Genomic DNA, 22,086 nt, shown 5'->3' with positions numbered 1-22,086 from the left:
GACCCCCTTCAAGAGTGATCTCAGAATACAACCTGGTGTGGCCCCAAGCCAATTAAAAAAGGAAATGGAATACCTCTATTTTCTATGAAAATGTTTGTTTTCTATATTTAAGGGAGAACTTTTGTCTTATGTAATGGAGAAAACCGAAGGTAGAGTTTGCCAGTGTTATTTGAATTCCTCAAATTCCCTGAAATGTCAGTAAATTAAAAGAGGAGACAAGAGCTAGAGATATCAAGAGAGAAATGTGGTTTATGTTACGGAAAATACAAGCTACAAGGTCAGTAAATTGTGAGCATCCTAGAAGATTCTATAATGTAGAACAATAATCTTAAAAGCAAAAACATAAGAAAGATAAGCAGGAAAAGACTTGATTTAGATAAATGAACACGTATAAAATTTTAGGCCTATGACCAGCACATTTATCATGTTAATTGATTCTTCTCAGTTTTTCTGAAAGGCATTTAACAGCTTCTCTGTTTTTTGTAAAGGGAAGTAAAACTGGACAATTGCAACAGATGCCAGGATGGGTCTTCCACAGGGATAGAGGCTAAAGTTGCTCAATGCCATAGTTCATTTAGAAATACAAATATTTTTTAAAAGTCTGGTGTTACTCTTCTAATTTTTAAAAACATTTATTATATATTGGTTTGATAATTAAAACTGACCATGTCTGGGAATGTGGAATTAATGGATCTGAATTAAGAATCTACAGGAAAAACTGTTGCTGATTTCCTAACACAAGCCTCATTTATAATTTCTTCTTACTAAGATTTTTCAATCAGCCTAAATAACATTCCCCCATTCAACCTATTAATGCAACCTTATATCTTGTGCCATTTCTACAGCCAAAGACATACTGCAGACTTAGAACTTGATATCTTTACCCATTCTTTTCCAGTCCAACTAAAAATTGGCAAGTGTTTCTTTCCCCTTATTTCATTGTATATTTTATTTTTAACATTAAGGAAGAGTTCAAACATTAAAGAGATATCTTTAAATATTTATCAATTCATGGAAATTCTCCCACCTTACTCTGCATTCTTTAAAATCACAATTTCTTAGCTACCAATGAAAATATTCAAACAAAAGACAATGTATGCTTCCTAGAAGAGTAATAGAAACATTCAAAACTAGGACACAAAGCTATTTCTATTTCATTATGCAGAAGTCAACATTAATAGGAAAGATTCGTGTGATTTGTTTGTTTGTTTGAGGGCCATGCCTGGCAGTGCTCAAGGTTTACTGTTGGCATTGGCATCACTCCTAGTGGAGTTGAAGAGACCCTATATGGTGTTTGGGATCATACTGGGCTAGAAAAAGTCACTTTGGCCATTAGTAACTATTTTTAAAAAGTAAAATAAACAGGGTCTGCTAATACAGTGGGCAAGGCAACAGTGGAGAAGATCAATCTACCTCATCTTAAAAGAAAAGGAAGAAAATGAGGATTTTAAGGTTATAAAAAGAGTAATCAAAAAGTGTTTGCAACTTGGGAATAATTTTTTTCTTAAGTAGCATGATTGATTTTTAGTTTTTATTTTCCAAATACATTAATATATTCTTATTCACGTAGTTTCTCATTTCAGAAACACAGAGGAACAAAAAGGTAGGAGCAAAACAAGCCATATTTGTGCTCTTAATATATATATATATATTAATATATATACTATCATTTTTACTTTAAAATCTGGGATGCTTCTATTCACAATAGCCAGAAGTTGTAAATAACCTGAGTGCCCCAAAATAGAAGACTGGATAAAGAAAATATGTTACATCTACACAATGGAATACTATGCCTGTTAGGAAAAATGAAACCATGAAATTTGCCTACAAATGGATGGACATGGAGAGTATCAGGCTAAGTGAAATGAGCCAGAAGATGAGGCACAGGTATGAATGACTGCATTCATTTGTAATATATATATAAATATGTAAAGGTAAAGGTAAAGGCCCTCCCGTTGATCGTCGATTTGCTCGAGCGGGCCCAGTAACGTCTCCATTGGAGACTTTGTTGTTACTGTGTCTGGCATATCGAATACTCTCGGTAGCTTGCCGGGCTCTCCGAGAGGGGCGGAGGAATCGAACTCGGGTCGGCCATGTTGGCCGCTTGTAAGGCGAACGCCCTACCCGCTGTGCTATCGCTACATATAAATATGTATCTGTAAAAATCTCCATTCCAGCTGGAGCGATAGCATAGCAGGTAGGGCGTTTGCCATGCATGCAGCTGACCCGGGTTCAGTTCCTCCATCCCTCTCTGCGAGCCTGGCAAGCTACCAAGAGTATCCTGCCTGCATGGCAGAGCCTAGCAAGCTCCCCGTGGCATATTTGATATGCCAAAAACAGTAACAACAAGTCTCACAATGGAGACACTACTGGTGCCCGCTCGAGCAAATCAATGAACAATGAGGAGGACAGTGCTACATATATATATATATATATATATATATATATATATATATATGTAAGACCAGGATCAAAGGCCAAGGAAAACAGGGGCCAGGAGGACTGGTCATTGGTTGGACTACCACAAGTGTGTGTGGTGTAAAGTAGGTAAGATAGAGAAGGAATCAGTATATCAGTATGACGATAATAGTTGGAAATGATCATTTTGGAAAGGAACTGAGTGTTGAAAACAGGTCAAGAGATATACATGATAGCCTTCAGTATCTGTATTGCAAGCTACAATCAATGGAGAGAGAGAGAGAGAGAGAGAGAGAGAGAGAGAGAGAGAGAGAGAGAGAGAGAGAGAGAGAGAGAGAGAAGTGTCTCCCATAGATGCAGCCTAGGTTGGGGGCGGAGGAGTTGTGTGGTGAGAGGAAAACTGGGAACATTGATGCTGGAAAGTGGACGCTGATGGAGGGATGGGTGTTAGAGCAGTATGTGACTGAAATCCATCATGAACAGCTTTGTAATGGTCTATCTCATGGTGATTCAATAAAAATAAATTAATACATAAATAAATAAAATCTGGTATTCTGTGTTAGTTCCACATCACAATATCCACTGTATAGTGGTTAGACTACAAAACTATAAAACTATCTCTATAAGAATAAAGACTATAGTGGATAGAAAGCTTTAAGACTAAGATTATAAGACTGTAGCTATAAGACTAAAGACTATAGAGGATGGATTGCAAAGCATATTTTGCGTGATAAACTGTTTGACTATAATAAACACTATAAACCTGGAGTACAGCACAAATACTGAGTGGTAAATCTACCAGTATACCCATGCAGAAAAAAATAATGTAATGCTGCCTAGAAGTCTAGCTTCTTAGAAGCCATACACCAAATGTCAACACAGTGATGAGCTTTATAGGTGATCTTTGTGTCACTGTCTCTTCATAGTAACAAATGACTGCTGTCATAACACTCACATCTCCTCTATCGTTTATGTGAGTTGGGTAGAATCTGTAATTTGACAATGCAGATATTAACGAGGTTCAAAGTATAACAAGAGAATGTGCATGATTTATTTGGGAGGACAAAGCAAGTAAGTCAATAGCAGAGCTATATATATAGGCCCTCGGTGTATCTGAACTGCAAGCAACAGAAGTCAACTCTGATTGAGAAAAGGAATTTGTTAAACAGGATTTACATAGCTCATAGATCTGAGAGAACTTGAATACAAGAAAGGAAGAGAGTTTAGCCTGGAATCCCCTGAGGTTGAGGGCAATCTGACTTGAAACTTAACCCCTTTAGCTATTGCTGACTATGTAAATACAGTTTTCCAATGATTGCAAAACATTTAAACCGTTTGTAATTCAATCCTGCACATGCAATTAGCACTCAATCTAAAACCCTTACTTTGCTTTCACCCCCAGTTGTCAAGTTACAACTAAGAGAAGAAAAAAGAAACTGCAACACATATATAGGTTTTTCACTGAAGAGTACTACTAAAAGAAAATAAATACAAAGAAGAAACAGAATTTTAGAAAGCATCCTGATTTAAATATGATTCCTTCCTCCCTCTCCAAATGAAACAGCTTTTCTTTTGTTTTATAACTATATGAAATAAAGGTATAAAGAGACCTGACAGTGAAAAGCAAATTCTATAAATCCATAATCTACTCTGCACAGGCAGAGGAACCCAGGTGTGCAGGATCCTGGGCTGAGATCTTCAAGCCTGCTCGGATCGAGACTAGGCCTCCTCCACCCAGATCCCCCATCTTCCAGTAGCTAGACAGTTACACCCACCAAATGCCCCCCTCCCCCACGCCGTGTAATCCCATCAAGGGCCAAGATCCAGAGACTATAAAACCAAGCTCCTGGAAGCTTGTCTAGTTCAAGCTTATTGTCTAATTCTCACTATCAGAGAACATGACAGGCTACCGAGAGTATCAGTATCCTGTCTGCAGGGCAGAGTCTGGCAAACTCCCCATGGTGTATTTGATATGCCAAAATCCAGTAACAATAATGAGTCTTATTCCCCTAACCCTGAGAGAGCCTCCAATGTGGCACTTGCTAAAATTTCAGGGCTAGGACAAATGGAGACGTTACTGGTGCCTGCTCGAGGAAATTGATGAACAATGGGATGACAGTGACAATGATAGTGATACTCTGCACAGTTTACAAAACCACCACTATACTCCAGACTTGGAACAAATAAGTCAGTGGTGGTTTTGTATGAACGTACAGCTATATCACAGTATCTTTCAGGGTACCAGTGCAGTAGAATATTTATTGTGTACACAAATACTTTTCCTCTCAATGACTAGTGTTAGCTAAATAGCAGTAAAGAGCTGGATGATAATATGTCTTATCCTGAGTTTTGATACCTGTTGTAATGTAATCCTAATGTAATCCTAATGTGGTTGTTTGAAAACAAAGGAAACTCTAGTTCCAACCAGCCATGGTTTTGTACACAAGACTTAGGGTCTCTTCTGATGACCAGAAGTAGGCAGTCAATGAGAAGATAATTCCCATTGATTGTTTCTTAGTCACTATTAATCCCCAAACAAAACAGACTTGCTCTTAGTTCTGTGTTCTCATGATCTCTTAAGTACCTTATCATGTTTTTATACTAATCAATCAAGAGAGTGTACATGTAATACAAAGTATATATTAGTGCTTGCAGAGCTCATAAGCGGATACATATTTGTGTAAACTTATTTTTACCTTTTGTATTTGGAGGCTGCACGTTGTGATGCTGAGTTCTTTCTCCAGTCTTTGTTTAGCAATCATTCCTGATGCTTGGGGGACAAAATGTGGTTGCAGGAATTAACCAGGCTCTGCCACATTCAAAGCAAGGGCTTTCCCCACTGTACTATCTTTTCAGCCCTGTACAAGTTTAAGTTGTATTGTTTCTATGGGAATATCACAGAGAGAGCTCAGTGGGATCAAATTAGGCAAAACAGAGGAACACACAGTAAAGGGGTATTCAGAAACCAGAAGGGAGCATATCTTGGTTGGCTGGAAATTAAAATGATTATTTGAGTTGTGAAGTAGAAAGAAGAGTAATTCATGCAATAGATTAAACAAAGCTGAGTTGGGAAAGTGAAAAAAGTTGTTTTATTACTTGAACCTAAAGATTATTTTGTGATCATGTTGATAATGATGATTTTATAAAGTTCATGTTAAAATGATTAAGTTAGAGCAGGGGTCAAGACTGATTGGCACCAGTTCTGCTTTTGGGAGTATCTGTCTCTGTCTATCTCAGTATTACAAAGGCAAAATCCATACCATGATCCCAGCCAGCTAGAAATAGTCTACTGTATATGATATGTAATGCATCTGAGTATTATATTTGGTGTGCAATAGTGCGGGGTCAGGGAAACTTTATCCAAATCTTCATGATCAACATGCTGTGAAAAGTTTTTGCAATTGTAAAGTGTACAGAATTTGGCAAAATCACATAGGTTGGGATGGGAATGAAAGAAGTGGCAACTTATAAAGTAGTATCTTTCAAATAAGAATAAACACAATAACTACCAACAAACTTGTTAAATTCAAGACAGAGATTTCATTTAGTGAATCTGAAACGGAGATGAGGGAATACAGGTACTTAAACAAGAGTTGCTCAAGTTCAGTGTCATTTGAATTTTAAAGCTCAACATACACACTTAGAAATGTTGTAAAATATCAATTGCTGGGGGCCACTCAGATTCCAATCTTTAGTAGGTCGAAGAATTTGAATTTCTAACCAGTTCCTAGATTATTCTGGGACTTTGGACCACACTTTGAGACCTACAATTTTAATTGCACCAATACATTTTATTTTAAAAGTACATTTCTGGGGCTGGAGCGATAGCACAGCAGGTAGGGCATTTGCCTTGCATGTGACCGACCTGGGTTCGATTCCCAGCATCCCATATGGTCCCCAGAGCACCGCCAGGAGTAATTCCTGAATGCATGAGCCATGAGTAACCCCTGTGCATCGCCGGGTGTGACCAAAAACGTTTAAAAAAAAAAGAAAGAAAAAAAGAAAAAATATGTTTCATATCTTCTTTGTAAGTAAAATGTTTTTATGGTAGTATTGTGCAATGGGGATTTTTATTGTTTGTTTTTGTTTAGGGGCTATATGCAGCTGTGCCCAGGACTTTCTCCTGACTCTGCATTTAGGGATCACTCCTGGCTGGGCTCAGGGGACCATATGCAGTTACAGGGATCAAACTAAGGTTGGCTCAGTACAAGACAAACACCCTGTACACTGTATTTATCTCTGGGTTATGGGGAAAATGGCAGCACCCGTATCATGAAGAATCTTCATCTTTTCTGTTAGATTGATTAAAGAAAACTATACTTTTATTGTAGATTATTATTATAAGAGAGAATAATAAAAGATAATCATGTTTGGTCTTAGATATATTTGCACAGATATAATATGACCATGGTGAAATTTAATATCAATTTGAAAAATTATTATTAATAACTCCATTCCCTCTGGAAAAAAAAAGGTAAAGAAAAATTCATGCTTCCCCAGTTGAATTGCATTATTCTTTGGTGATAGTTGTGAAAATTATTATCCTCTTTAGCTATTATTATTCTGCTTGTTTAGAATCTAGTACTTACATGATAAAAAAAAATATAACTGAAGATGGGCCAGGAAGGTTTCTCAAAGACCTGCAGCTTTGAGAAAGCTGTGCATATGACAAAGTCTCCAAGTTAAACCCAAATACCAAAAATTGTAGTCCTGTGGCTCTGGATGATTACTGAGGTGGTTCTGGTGGCCCTTAGCAGAAATAGGCACATGCAGTATCACATGACCCAACAGAACACACTTAACCTTTTAGTCTGCATTGCAGCTCAAATATTGCTGGGAGGGCCGAGCACTGCCTGGGGATTCCCCATCCTCCTCTCCACATCCCCCAAAGTGATTACCTAGCAAAAGGTATTGGCTCATGCTATGTATTGTTTCACAACCAGTAGTCTGCAAAATGAAGCTCAGGGACAGGTGATGGTATAAGTTCCAATCCCTGCCTAAGAACATCACTGCCCTAGCACAAGAATAATCAGGCAGAGAAAGGTAATTCACCTTTACCTCTCAGTTCTTTCTATTCAACTCATCAACAAATTGCAGGGACCCAGCCACAAACAAGGGGACATTCTGTTTGGCTTAATCTATCAATTCAGATGCTCTATTTTCTAGAAAATCCTCATAAACGTACACAAAGAAATGTTCAATCAAATATCTAGGCAACAAAGGACCCTGCCAAATTGGCACATGAAATGCTTCACAAATAAATAAAATTTTATTGGAGCTCAGTCATGCTCATTCTTTTATGTGTTAACCTCTATGTTTTTATGCTAAGCATCAGAATGAGTTGAGCAGTAAAAACAGAGACCATATGACAAGTAAGAACTAAAATATTTATTAAATAATCTGATCTATTAGAAGGAAAAAGTTGGCTGACATGTTCTAAGCCTCCTTTTTAAAGTTTTAATATAGGAGCTGGAGAGCTTGACTTGCATCGCTGATGTGGCCCCAAACCCAAAAATAGATAAAATAAATGTTTTTTTAAAAATAAAGCTCTAATATAAATATAAACCACCCTAACCATCTTGTTAGAATATAGAATTTGATTCCGTTTATTTGAGACCAAGATTCTCTATTTGGAATGTGCCACTGCATGTGGCCTTTGCAGCTAGTTTGCAAACTGCACCTACACCCCACCCCTCCTGCATAACATTCTTCCTATACCTTTCTGCCTATATCCATTTCCTCTAGGCATATTAAGGTTACATCCAGTTGCTCTGGTTACTTCTCCAAAAGCTTCCAATTTGCTGTAATAACTTGTTCCTCCTTGCATGTGTCAGTTCCACTCTTTTGTCCTTTAATTATTAGTTGTGTTGCTGTACAGTTTCATTTTTTTAAAGAATGTGTCCATTTTAAATGTTCCAAGATTTTTTATATGCCCCTAAGTAGGAATTTTTGACCTCTATTCCCTGTGCTATTTACCTAGTATCTTATATATGGCAAACATTCTAAAAATTTTTTTTTCATTGATTACTGTTCCACACCCAGGAAAGACAATTTTAACAGGATATTATAAGGGGGAGGCAATAGTCTTATCCAAGGACATTATATTAGATGAGTCTATTTTTTAATATATATTGTCTCATTAAGTTACTGGTCCTGCTTGAGCAAATCAATGAACAACGGGAGGACAGTGACAGTGTCTCATTAAGGAGTTTCAATTGATCTTAGTAGCTAATATGTTTTGTTATATTTTTCTGGTGAGAATCATGTTACCTCCAGAACAAAGAACAATTTTGAAGTATCACTTGTATCACTTGTCATCCTGCTGTTCATCAATTTGCTCAAGCAGGCACCAGTAACACCTCCATTTGTCCCTGTAGCATGCTAGTGTAGCCCAATGGTGTCTGTTTGCTCCAGGAACACAAGAGCCTCAAACCGTTTGTTCAGAGTTTTGACAAAGAAGCCTGACCGTCTCATAGGTGGGTGACCAGGTGCTCTTTTGATGTCCCGTGGAATCCAGTCGGTATTAGCTCTAGTCCAGCAGTCATCTCTAACTCTCATTACGAGTCTGGCCCATCTGATTTTCGATGCCTTGGCAAACGAGACAGTGTCTCTGGTTCTTGGTCATCGGAGAGGTCAGAACTCCGGATTCCTTCTCTCACTTCAGTGAAACGTGAGATTTCAAGCATAGCTCTTTCTATTCCTCTTTGGGATACCCAAATAGCGTTCTCATCCTGTTTTTGTAGGGCTCAGGTCTCTAAGGCATATGTTAGTGCAGGAAGAATGGTGGAGTCACAAAGATGTGCCCAGTGCCACAGGTTCTTTGTCCTCTTAACCACTTCTTCAATGCTCTTGAAGATATTCCACGCTGATCTCTTACTCTTGGGCAGTTCAGGTGCCAGGTCGTTTGTCATATCAAGTTCTTGACCTAGGTACATATAACTGCTTCATTAGGAGATGTACATTCCATTGAGGACAAATGGAATATAAGGAGCTAGTTTGTTTCTCATGAACATATCTTCATGAGATTCAGCTGCAGTTCGACCTTTCCACACTCATGGTCTAAGTCGGACAGCATTTGTGGCGCTTGGCTGATATTTGGTGTGATTAAAACGATGTCATCAGCGAAGTGGAGGTGGTATAGTTGCCGACCATCTATCTTCACTCCTATTCCTTCCCATTCCAGTTCTTGCATAACATTCTAGAGAGTAGCACTGAAGAGTTTCGGTGATATGATATCGCCCTGTCGAACCCCTCTCTTTACGTTGATGATCACTTCCTTGTAGAATGGTGAGAACCTCGTGGTGAATCCGTAATACAGCTCACAGAGGATCCTGATGTACTGAGTTTGATTGCCCTGTTTGGCTAGGACTTCGATGACTGCTTCAGTTTCAACAGAATCAAAGGCCTTTAAATCAATGAACGTTAGACAGCAGCGTCTTGAACTTTCGCGAAACCTCAGTGAGCTTAGTCAACATGGGGATATGGTCGATCGTGATGAATCCTTTTCAGAACCCGACTTGCTCTCATGGTTGTCCTTTGTCTAGTGTTCTGCCAATCCTATTCAGGATGACTCAAGTGAACAACTTGCAGACAACAGACAACAGGCAGATTGGGCGATAGTTGCCTATATCGTGGATATCTCCCTTCTTGTACAACAGAACAGTCCTGCTGGTTTTCCATTGGGATGGAAACTTACATTTAGACAGGCAGCATGTGAAGAGCTGAGTCAGTGTATTGATAAGTACTGACGGCAGGTTATTCAGGTGTTCAGGTCTGACCTTGTCTGCACCGCGTGCTGTACACTTCTTTACCAACAAAATAGCATGTCACATTTTGGTAGGGAGAACACTAGGAACAATAGATATATCCATCCTGTGGAATTTGGTATGTGGGCATGTGGACAAAGCTATCGAAGAGATCCGAATAGAAGTCGTGGATAACCTTTTCCATTGCCCTTCTGGAAGATGTGATAGATCCATCAGGACGTTGGAGGGCAGTCATCTTGGTCTTATAGTTGGTGAAGGACAGGCGAGCATTGCAAATATTTTTTCCTGGCTTCTGCTGCATCTGCCAACTCAGCTGCTCTTTTCTCCTTGAGGTCTTCTTTTAACACTTCTCTGCAGTTTTGTGAGCTCGGACGTTAGCTTGTGATTGCCTGAGGCTCGTGCCAAACCATGTAGACAAATGAGCTTGAGAGTTTCTGAAGACAGGAATCTTTTTGTGGCTTTCTCTTTCTCAACGTTCCTAGCACAATCATGGAGGTGCTGAACCAGTTGATCATATTCTTTGTCGATTTTGCCAATGGGAGCATCTTCCTATATTGCTGCAATAGTGCCAAAGAGCTCCCAGTTGGTGGTCAGTCTGGGAGTTCTCTTCTTAAACTTTGCAGCCCTTTCTCCCCACTCTGTGAAGTAGAATTTCACACGAAGGAGACAGTGGTCTGATTCTGTTTGGAAATTTGGTACAACAGCGACATCGATCAGGTAAAATCGTCGACTGAATTTGATGTGATCAATTTCATTGTGGAACTGTCCACCAGGATACTCCCGTGTCCAATATTCAGATTCGGCCTTCTGGAACTGCGAATTACCATGGATAGTCTTGGTCAACATAATGAACTCAGTTTCTCACCCTATTCATTCCATTCTGGGCCGTGGGTCCCAATGTGGAGTTCTTCAGATGACCTTCTCAGTCCTATTTTGGCATTAAAATCACCGACAATGACCTTGTAGAAGGTGTGGTCTTCTTTATAAAACTTCTCCACCTCCATGTAGAACTTCTCAATTTCTTCTTCGTCATAGTTGGATGTTGGTGTGTAGATGAAGATAAAAATTGCCGGCAATGAGACACATCTAATCAAACGTAAGTGTCTAATTTGGGTTGTTTGGCATTCAAATGAGTCAATGCTCATGGTCAAGTTTGCGTTGACAAGGACACTGACACCACCGATGCCTCTACTGTCACATGTTCCGAGGAACAGTTCTCCAGTGTCAAAAACAGCATGATGTGATCGATACCTTCTTGTCTTGGTCAATCCAATGATGTTGTACTTGGTCTTCTGCACTTGTACCACCAGGTTCTCGATGGATGCTTCCGAAGCCAGCATACGTGTGTTAAAAGTGCAGATAGCCATTTTAGTCCTTTTTTGTTTGGGTGGCCTGTTTTGGCCCTGAGATTTTAGCAGACTTGTTTCTCTTTCTCAATGTTGCTGTATTGAGGGTTCTTTCAGAGTTACGGGCATTAGGTCCATTTTTGTTCCTGTTTTTGGCATACTGAATATGCCAGGGGTAGCTTGCCAGGATCTGCTGTGCCGGTGGCATGTTGTAATGATTTGTGTTGGCTCGCTCTTCGCCGGTTGGCTCCGTTGCCGCCCTCTTGCCACAATGAGCTGGTGAATCATCAAGGTCGGTGGAACTTCCTACTCCTCACTTATCTTATTTTGAAGTATCACTGTGTCACTGTATCACTGTCATCCTGTTGATCATCAAATCACTCAAGCGGGGGCCAGTAACGACTCTATTCCTCCCAGCCCTGAGATTTTAGCAGCCTCTTCTTACTCGTCTTTTCCCAACAATTGGAGGCTCTTTCAGGTTCAGGGGAATGAGACCTGTTGTCATTACTGTATTTGGCATATCGAATACACCACAGGGAGCTTGCCAGGCTCTGCCCATGTGGGTGGAATACTCTTGGTAGCTTGCCAGGCTCTCCAAGAGGCATATATCTATATATTTTTCTTTATGATTTGTTGCCTACTATCTGAACTACATCAGGTATGTTATAGTAATTGTGGAAAATGGGTAAGAAGTGGCCTATATAAATTATTATGTTATATTTGAAGTAAATATAAATATTTAGGTTGTCATATAAAATCAAGCTATAGAATTGAAATTTGACATTGATTGAAACTTGACTGAAAAATACAACTTAATTATGAACTGAAAAAGTACTTATTTATCAAACTGCTTGGAGATTGGAGAGTTAGCAATATAATACTAATTTCATTAGTTTAATAAGCATATTACCAGAATTTTCTTGGATATATTTTAATAAATTGCAACACCCAATCATGTATGAAAGTTTACAGACTATGAAGATGTTTTGTTTTGTCTTTAAGAAACATATATTCTAAGATTTAAAAGAGAATCGTGTGAGCACATAAAACAGATGAGAAACTTCTGCAGTTATAAAAGTTAATCAGTTTATTTTGCTCTTCTAATATATTTAAGATTTCTATGTTACTTTTTTCAATATAACCTAAGAATAAGAGTGGTGTGAGTACAAAGCTACTTTGAAGTAGTCCTATAGAGATAAAAAGTAATTTTAGATGAATGTGTGGCATTTCAAACTCTCAAAGTAATACTCTATAGATTTTAAGAAAAGTAAATAGGGCCATTTCATTATTTGAGAGACTTTTGACTTAATAAAGTACAAATAAAAATCTCTTCTATAAATACTGTGCTTATGGAAAAATCGTAAAGAAATTTCATATGTAAAGCATTGTATCAAATTCGAATAAAATATTTAAGCTTTAAATATTTTCAGGAGTCAGTACATATTTTTTCTAACAAACACACTATTTTTGACTTTTCCATTGATTTTCAGAAATATTCTCATGCTAACAGCAAACCAGATCAGAAGGGAAAAAAGGCTATCACCTGACTTGATACATCACTGATTATCCACACGGTGGAGCCATGTGCTAGATCCTGAAGACAACAGTTTTCACTCCCAGTAAATCCAGCCTACCAAATTCCTTGGTCCTCTAGGCAGCTTTTTCCTGTGCAGTTCCCTGTTATCTCTCACTTAGCTTAAAGCAGTCTTGCTTCAATGCATTCTTAGCAGTGTTTTTCCAAACTTGACTTCATCTTAGAGTTGACTAAATAGCTTTTCAAACTCCTTGTGCTTGGTCCTAACTGAACAGGAATTCTTCGACATTAGGCATTGACATGATTTGAAAGAGAAGTTAATTCTTTAATTAGAAAGAATTTAGGGGAATCAATTCCATAAGTGGTTCTATACTGAGAATACGGTTGTCTGATGCTACATACTAGCAACAAAGATACCTTCGTAACTTACACATTTAATCAACCTCGTTTTTCCTTTCCTCCTGTAAAAATCTTTCATTAACTCCTCATTAACTTTTAGTTGCCACCTTTTTTTTTATTTTAAGTTGTTGTAGGTTGTATACACACAACTTATACAAATGGCTCATTCTGGAACCATTTAAGCCCATATATAAGAGAATACAAGCAAGTATGTTAAAACCAAATAAATGTGTGCTACTTCTGGTATGTGGGTGAGTCATAGTATAAGAGGTCACAAAGCCTCATTCACATTCGCTCGAGGAAATTCTGTCTTGCTCTTTTCCAGGAGCTTTGGTTTATAGTCTCTGGGTCTTGGCCGTGAATGATATTACATGGTTCCCGGGGCAGTTTGTGGGTGTGACTGCCAAGCTACTGGAAAATTGAGGAGCTAGGGAGGGGAGGCCCAGTCCCAATCCGAGGCAAATGCTCTACCCGCTGTACCATTGCTCCAGCCCAATTCCTCATTAAGCTTAAGATCAAATATTACTCCTTAATGAGGTAAGTTCCTTCTAACTCTGACCACTGCTGCTTTAGTGCTATCTCTGCAACACACACAGATTCAACCCATGGAACTGTTTGGAGGTTTCTAAACTCACCAATTTCCCACACCTCTGGGCTTGGACTCACAGCCCTAGCAACTAATACAGTAAGCACTAATTAATATTTTTTGAAGAACTAAATGAATAATGTAAAAATGGCATCATTTTATTTTGAACGGTAATGTTTATTTCTGTCAAACAACTCACAAGAGGGTTCTTAGCTTTTGCTGACTTGGACTACGGAATGTGACATCCGATTAACCAACAAATGTTAAATATATTCTAAGGCAGATTCTGTTCTGCCAACTTATTTCTTTAAAGGAAACACTTTAAGATTCCTTAGGAATAGCTAATTTCATGTTTTGCTTCTTTCTCATCTAAATTTTTCAGCTACAGCACTTGTGTTTCTACATGCTACTTACTTGAAAGTGTAGGTGCTTTACAATAATTCTTGCTAATTAGTAGATCCTTCAATTCACTGATTGATATATTAAATCTGTTGTTTTATAATAGTTTCTACCCTAGAAGTGCCAAAATACCTAACTGAGCTAGCTTCCAAGCTGAGTTTCTTTCTTTCTTTCTTTCTTTCTTTCTTTCTTTCTTCCTTCCTTCCTTCCTTCCTTCCTTCCTTCCTTCTTTTCTTCCTTTCTTCCTTTTATTTTTAAGAGTAAGAGATATAATTTCAGTCATGGGCATCCTTAGCTGTTTGAATAGTTGGTGCAATACCTAATGGCAGTCATGCTTTTAGGAGTCCACTCATGTGTTTTGAGATCCTTTGAATGAAAATGAAACCTAACTTTCAGGTCAAATAAAATGTTCTAATATAAAATAGTAATATATTTGTCTCTAAGTCAATTCAGTGATAATTATAGTTTTGAATATTTGGGGATCAGGGTGGGAGCACATCTGGCAACATAGAGGGCTTACTCCTGACTCTGCACCAAGGAATTACTTCTGGTAGAGCTTCGGGGAACATATGGAATTGTGGGAATCAAACCCAGGTTGGCCATGTCCAAGACAAGTGCCCATAAGAAGGGGCCAATACAAGCAAAAGTGCCTGAATCCAGGAAATCTGTGGCCCTGATTTTAGGGAAACTAAAGATGTATCATTTAGCTCTGAAACATCTCCCTAACCATGCCTGCTCATATAAATTCTGCTAGTGGCTTCTAGTATATCTTTGCCTTATTACTTTATTTTTAAACTGGTTTTTGGGCCACACTTAACTGTGCTCAGGGTTTTATGCTCATGGATCACTCTTGGCAGTGCTAATGGGCCATATGCTATGCTTGAGATCAAACCCCTAGACAACCACATGCAAGGCAAACATCTGACACACTGTACTATTTCTCCAACCCCAGACTATCTTGGTCTTAATTTTCAGTCTATAACTACTATTACAACATGTTTTTTTCCTTTAAGAAAGGTGGATATAACTTGTACTTATATATTTAATAACGGTGAAATATGTGAAATATTCCTATCATGCTCCCCTTAATCAATGCCTGTCCCCATTTTTAAACTACAGCATGAGCTTTTATTGAAATAAGTGAGTTAGTTAGCATGTAAAATGCATGCTTTGCTCGCTGCCAACCTGGACTTGATCCCCTATGGTATCCTAAGCACAGAGGCAGAAGTAAACCCTGAACACATTCATTTGAGACCCCAAAACCAAATAGAAAAGGTGCCAATGCCAGAAATAAGTGCAGTCACAAAAATATTTTCCTATTATGTTTCTTTTTTTCTTCGGTGGGGAGCTGGTATATGTGTGAAAGTGTTCCCAAGCAGTACTCAGGGTCGCTAGGGAGCATTCATGGTAATACTTGGCAATACTTGACTGGTAGAACCCAAGAATGAAGTACTGTGTGTGGACAAGTAGCCATTAGGTCCATCAAGGTAGTGTCCGGGGCAGGGCTAGGGATCCCCAGGACTAGTGATATTCAATAGAAATCTGCACTTTTATCATTCCAGCACTATTCACAATAGCCAGATCTGGAAACAACCCAAGTGCCCAAGAGCAGATGACTGAATGAAGAAACTATGGTATATCTATACAATGGAGTACTATGCAGCTCTTAGGAAAAATGAAGTCATGAAATTTGCTTATAAATGGATTGACATGGACAGTATCATGTTGAGTGAAATGAGTCAGAAGCAGAGGCACAGGTATAAAATGACTGCATTCGTTTGTAGGGTATTTTATATATACTACATATGTATATATACTGCATATACATATATATGTGTTGGGACTAATATCCAAGATGAGGGTAAACAGGGGGCAGGAGGACAGGTCAATGGGTGGAAGCTTGCCACAGGCATGTGGTGGTTGAAGGGCACAGGTAAAGGGATATACCTTATAACTTTTTTTTAAATCTATATTGCAAACCATAAGGCCAAAAAGGAAAGAGAGAAAGAGAGAGAGAGAGAAGGAAAGAAAGAAGGGGGAGAGACAGACAGACAGACAGAGAGAGAGAGAGAGAGAGAGAGAGTAGAAAAGTGCCTGCCATAGTGGCAAGCAGAGGGAAGGGGCGGACAGTGGTGAGAGGAGGTGGCGGTAGCAAAGCTGATACTGATAGTGGGAAAAGTACACCGGTGAAGGGACAAGCATTGACACATTATATGACTAAAATAAAATTATGAGAAACTTTGTAAATGTGTATGTCACTGTGATTCAATTTAAAAAATTAATAAATCTCAGGGTGGCTGTGTACCTAAGCCCTGTGCTATCGTTCCGTTAGTCCTGCAGCAGTCTTCTGAGATGCCCTGTAGGTTGCCAAAGTTTTCAGTTTTACATAAGTTTTTGTAATATGTTAATCTTTGCAAAAAGCTCACATTTAGCTGAGTATCTTACCCATCAAAATCCCTGATTAGAATATAGATGTTATTCTTAAGCAAGGGCTTTTGTTTTTCTAATGTAAATCCAAACATGCTTGTGAATCAATTAACTAGTGCTTCGGTGACATTGGATAAGGCTTAATATAGTTCTGTATTAAAGATAAGAAGTAAACTCTATTTCCTTTATTAACCTTACCAGACAGTCCCTTTTTTGGTGATAGGAATATTTTAGGTTTAATCAACCTTGATAGTTATAATGTGTTTAGAATAAATTTATTGGCTATACAAAGCAATTTTTAAAACTTCAGTGCCATGCACATAAATAGCACAAGTATTTTAATTACTTGGATTCTGACTCTCTAGATGATATTCAAGTTATGTACTTGAATGACAATTTATCTTTGCAAAAGAAAAACTGCTGATATCAGTGAACTTAGTTCAAGATTTTAAAGTAAAGATGAGTCAATTGTATAATTGATTGTTTTGGATAATTCTTTGCTTGCTTTACCTGGCATCTTTTCTTCTGGGATTAAATTTGACTTTCAGTAAAGGTTACTCATCATGGTACACAGGCCCACAGTGAATAATTGTCTATGGAGTGAGCACCTGGATGCTGTCTCCCAAGCTGACTTCAGATTTTCTAGCAATTTAAACTTACAGGAGAGAGTTGTGGCCTTTTATTTCAAGTGGGGGAAGGTATGAGGTTATGAGTTCAGGGGTTGCCAGTGGTGACTTAGCATTGGACTGCAGTTAAATGCAGACTGACAACTGTATTAAAAGATGAGAGGAAGCCCCCCCCCAAAAAAAAGGAAAGAAGGAAGGAAGGAAGGAAGGAAGGAAGGAAGGAAGGAAGGAAGGAAACAGAATCCTGAGAAATGCCTTCAGTGATGGTCCCTGAAATCCCTGATTTTGTGATCTGATCTCTAATGCATTTAGCGAGTCTCTGAGCTAGTCCAGAACCCTTCAACTCTATCTGCAAAGACATTATCCTTTCCTATAAAACTCTCCTTATCCTAAGCTTAAGTCTATCCACACTATTAAGTAGACTATTTTGAAATATTAACTGAGAATAAAATTTCAGGCATGTTAATTGGCTGAAAAAAGATGATTGAGAATAATAGGATTTTAGGTTTAAATGAAATAATGTATATCAAACATCTAGTCAGTGCTGAACTATAAAATTCAATAAAAGTACGAATTATTTTTTTTCAATTATTATCTTCCTCAGTCATTTGTATAGCACGTGCTATGAGAAGTTAAATGGTAAATATTTCTTTTTTTTTTCTTTTAGAATGCCGAATTTCTCCAGACCAAAAAACCAATTTGGATACTTTTACTACTTAATGACTTATGTGATCATTCAAATAATTGAAATTAACTTAAGACCACCATAGACTATATGTAGAGTTCAAACGATTTATTTTTTTTAAATTGAGTTCTCATATGTCTAATTTTGTTTGTTTGTTTTTGGTCCACACCTGGAAGTGCTTGGTAGTTACCCTGAATTTACCCTCAAGAATCATGCCTGGTGATGCTCAGTGAACCAAGTGGGGTGCCGGTTGGCTGTGTACAAGAAAGAGCCTAATACTCACAGTATTCTCTCCAGCCCCATCTATGTGACTTATTTTATTTGAAAACATATTACAATATTCACAGGTACATGGGACTTGTGCTGATATATTAATCAACTTTTAAACGAATAAATAGAGATCTATAGCTTCAGAAAAGTCTTTATACTATCAGGCAAGAACTGTAATCTAACATTCTAGTTTGACACTATTTCAAGGGTGACAGAAGGAGAAAAGAGAGTCCTGGGTCAGAGATAAAAGCCCATAGAGACAAAGGCTCAGCAATATAAATATACTGACAATCTAGCATGATTATCCCTTTGGGTGAGGCAATGAATCTAGATGATAATTGCAAGTACAGCAGATTCAAGCACCAAGAATACAGGACTTTCTAGTGAAGTTAAAAAAACATTGCGAATGTCCACAATTCTCATTCACCAGCAACGAATGTGTTTGGGGGTTCATCATTTATTACTTCAGATTTCAAAGTATCCAAGGGACTACTTCGTTACCCTGGAAACCTCTGTCAAATTTTAGTAACACCCCATTTGCCCCTGCATTCATGAAAATGATACTGTCATTAAGTATTAAATAGGTTGTGTCATTAAGAGAAAAGAAAGCACTTCATTCTTAAAATGAATATTGCATATTCTCAAGATAATGTCATTCACCTGTTTTCAGTGGGTAATCAGTCAAAGAGAGGAATTATTAATATCTGTAGAAGTAAAACATGCATACAGTTTATGCAGTAGGAATTTGTTTTGTTTTGTTTGGGGGACCACACCCTACAGTGCTCAGGTCTTACTCCTGGGTCTGTCCTTGGGATCACTCTTCATGGGGCTCCCAGGACCCGATGGGTTACTGGGGATAAAGCTTGGGTCAACTCTGTGCAGGGCAAGCTCTTTACCTGCTACATTATTTCTCCTGCCCCTAAGCAGTAAGAATTCTATGCTTAGTCATATGAGCATGATTAGTCTATATTTAGTTCATATGAGCATCCCCATCTGTAATTTTTCGAGTGTTTCATGTTTCTAAGAGTTGGCCCCGATTCCCTGCCAAAGGAAAAGAAAAGCACTCTGAAGTCTAGAGTGCTTCTAGAACTGGGACTGCGTGGATCTCTTCATTTTCTACAACTTACTGTTTTAACATTTTAGTTTCAAATTTTCTATTTCTAAGCCTGTAGAACTCAAAAATAAACTTGTGCCTATTTCTTCTTTGTGTTAGTTTCTCTTTCAAGAAACGTTGCACCCCTCAGACACAGATGAATCTAGAGGCTATCATGCTGAGTGGTCAGTTAGAAGGAAAGGGATAGATGCAGAATGTGGTACTTTTGTGATACACAGCAAGGTGGCAACCAAGGGCTAGGGACAACACATTCACAGAACTGAATGTGTGTGTGTGTGTGTGTGTGTGTGTGAGAGAGAGAGAGAGAGAGAGAGAGAGAGAGAGAGAGAGAGAGAGAGAGAGAGAGAGTGTCAGGGAAGACAGGGGCTGAAACATAAGAGCATTTAGCACCTTGGGGGAGGGAGGTGGGTTCATGTGATGGGTGTGTTGCTGGAATTGTGCACTCAGAAAACCACCATTAACAATGTTGTAAATCACAGGTGCTGAATAGATCAAGAAAATTGTACCACTCAGAATTCACTCTTCGTTAAAATATTTCTTTTAATTAAAAAACATTTTTTCCTCTTCCCTTCATGATTGTTGTTGTTGTGATAAAGGTAAAGGTAAAGGCCCTCCCGTTGATGGTCGATTTGCTCGAGCGGGCCCAGTAACGTCTCCATTGGAGACTTTGTTGTTACTGTGTCTGGCATATCGAATACTCTCGGTAGCTTGCTGGGCTCTCCGAGAGGGGCGGAGGAATCGAACTCGGGTCGGCCATGTTGGCCACTTGTAAGGCAAACGCTACCCGCTGTGCTATCGCTCCAGCCCGTTGTTGTGATAATGGGGGTCAAACATAAGTCTGAATGTGAAGTTCCCAGCTATAGTGCTTGCCAGGGGGATGCTGCCAGGTGCAGTGCCCATGCATGGAGGGAGTGTGCTCTTTTTCTTTCTTGCTTATTTCCTCTCTCTGTTTCTCTCTGTTTCTCCGTTTCTCTCTTTCTCTCTCTTTCTTTCTTTCTTTCTTTCTTTCTTTCTTTCTTCCTCCCTCCCTCCCTTCCCCTTCCTTCCTTCCTTCCTTCCTTCCTTCCTTCCTTCCTTCCTTCCTTCCTTCCTCCTTTCTTCCTTTCTTCTCTCTTTCTCCCTCCCCCTCCCTCCCCCCTCCCTCCCCCCTCCCTTCCTTTCCTTCTTGTGTTTGTATCACATCTGATGTTGCTCAAGGCTTAATCCTGACTCTGTGTTCATCAGTTATTTCTGCTGGTTCTTGAGGAATCATGTGGGGTGCTATGGATCAAGCCAGGTCAGGAGCATGCAAGGCAAGTTCTCTTCCTGCTGTACTATTACTTTAGACCCCAAAGTTTGTTCTGATCATGCCCTCTTAAAAAATTCACTGCAGAGACAGTAAACTGTAGGACACATAGTAGGTCATATGACTAACTGCCCTTAAACGTGAGGAAACTAAAGGAACTTATATGTGTCCAAAGTATGTATTTGGTAACATAGTCATAAACAAAATATGATTCTTCACCTGATGCAGTTGTGCTCTTGGTAGCTAGCATGTGCTTTCCTCAGGCACAACCTGTCATGAGGAAGCTAGTATTTATTCTGAATCTTTTTCAGTGTTCACCACGTCAGAAAAGATAGCATGTCATTTTTCTTTCTTTCTTGATGCCTCTATTGCTTCAAGGGAATATAGTTTTAATATTCAATAGTGAATATTAAATGTCTATTAAACATGATATATGACAAAGAATCTATATCCTGCATTCAGAATTGCACTGTTACCCAACTTTTTGATATGGATGTCAGTGGAGTGAACACAGAGAAACCTCCTGCCAGTCACATTTTCACTTTGTAAATTTCCTGGCTTCTTGGGGTTACAGGCAGGAGGATCTGGCTATATAACAGATTTGGTGAACCCATGTCCATTTATTAACTCTGACTAAAGAACTAAAAGGATTAATATCCTCCCATGCTTTCTATGAAGGAGAACACTGTTCCAAGCCTTCGAAAGAAGATGCTGTCACAACCTACCCTCAGGGTTCCAGCAAGGTTTCTGTCACTTGACAACATTCTAGCAAATGAATAGGTTCATTATGATCTCTTGAGTGTTCACTTTGACTTCATGCAGTTAGGGTGGAAGAGAATAGGGGAGTACAGCAAGATTTCTTAGTTCACTGAGCAGACTTTTACTTTGCCATTCACTAATTGTGGATTTTGGTCAAAGCATGTGTTTAACATCTATCTGTACTCAGGCGAACATGTGTTTCTCAACAGAGTTTCTCAAATTCAATGCAAAATTTTGCCATGACTTGAAACCTCGGCTTTTCTGGCGTTGTACTTTTATTTTTTTATCTTAAAAATTTTTTTATTAGTAAAACACTATGAGGTGCAGTTGTAGACTTACAAAAGCTGTGCTTGTGTTTTAGTTATACAATGATAGAGTATCCATCCCTCCACCAGTGCCCATTCTCCACCACCAATGATACTAGTATCCCTCCCACCCCCTCACCCCCCCATTCCACCCCACCTTTGTGGCA

The sequence above is a fragment of the Sorex fumeus genome, unplaced genomic scaffold (genome assembly GCF_029834395.1).
Source record: "Sorex fumeus unplaced genomic scaffold, SorFum_2.1 ptg000018l, whole genome shotgun sequence".
In the NCBI taxonomy this organism is placed as follows: domain Eukaryota; kingdom Metazoa; phylum Chordata; class Mammalia; order Eulipotyphla; family Soricidae; genus Sorex; species Sorex fumeus.
The sequence above is the reverse complement of the archived record's forward strand: the minus strand, read 5'-3'. Positions refer to the sequence as shown.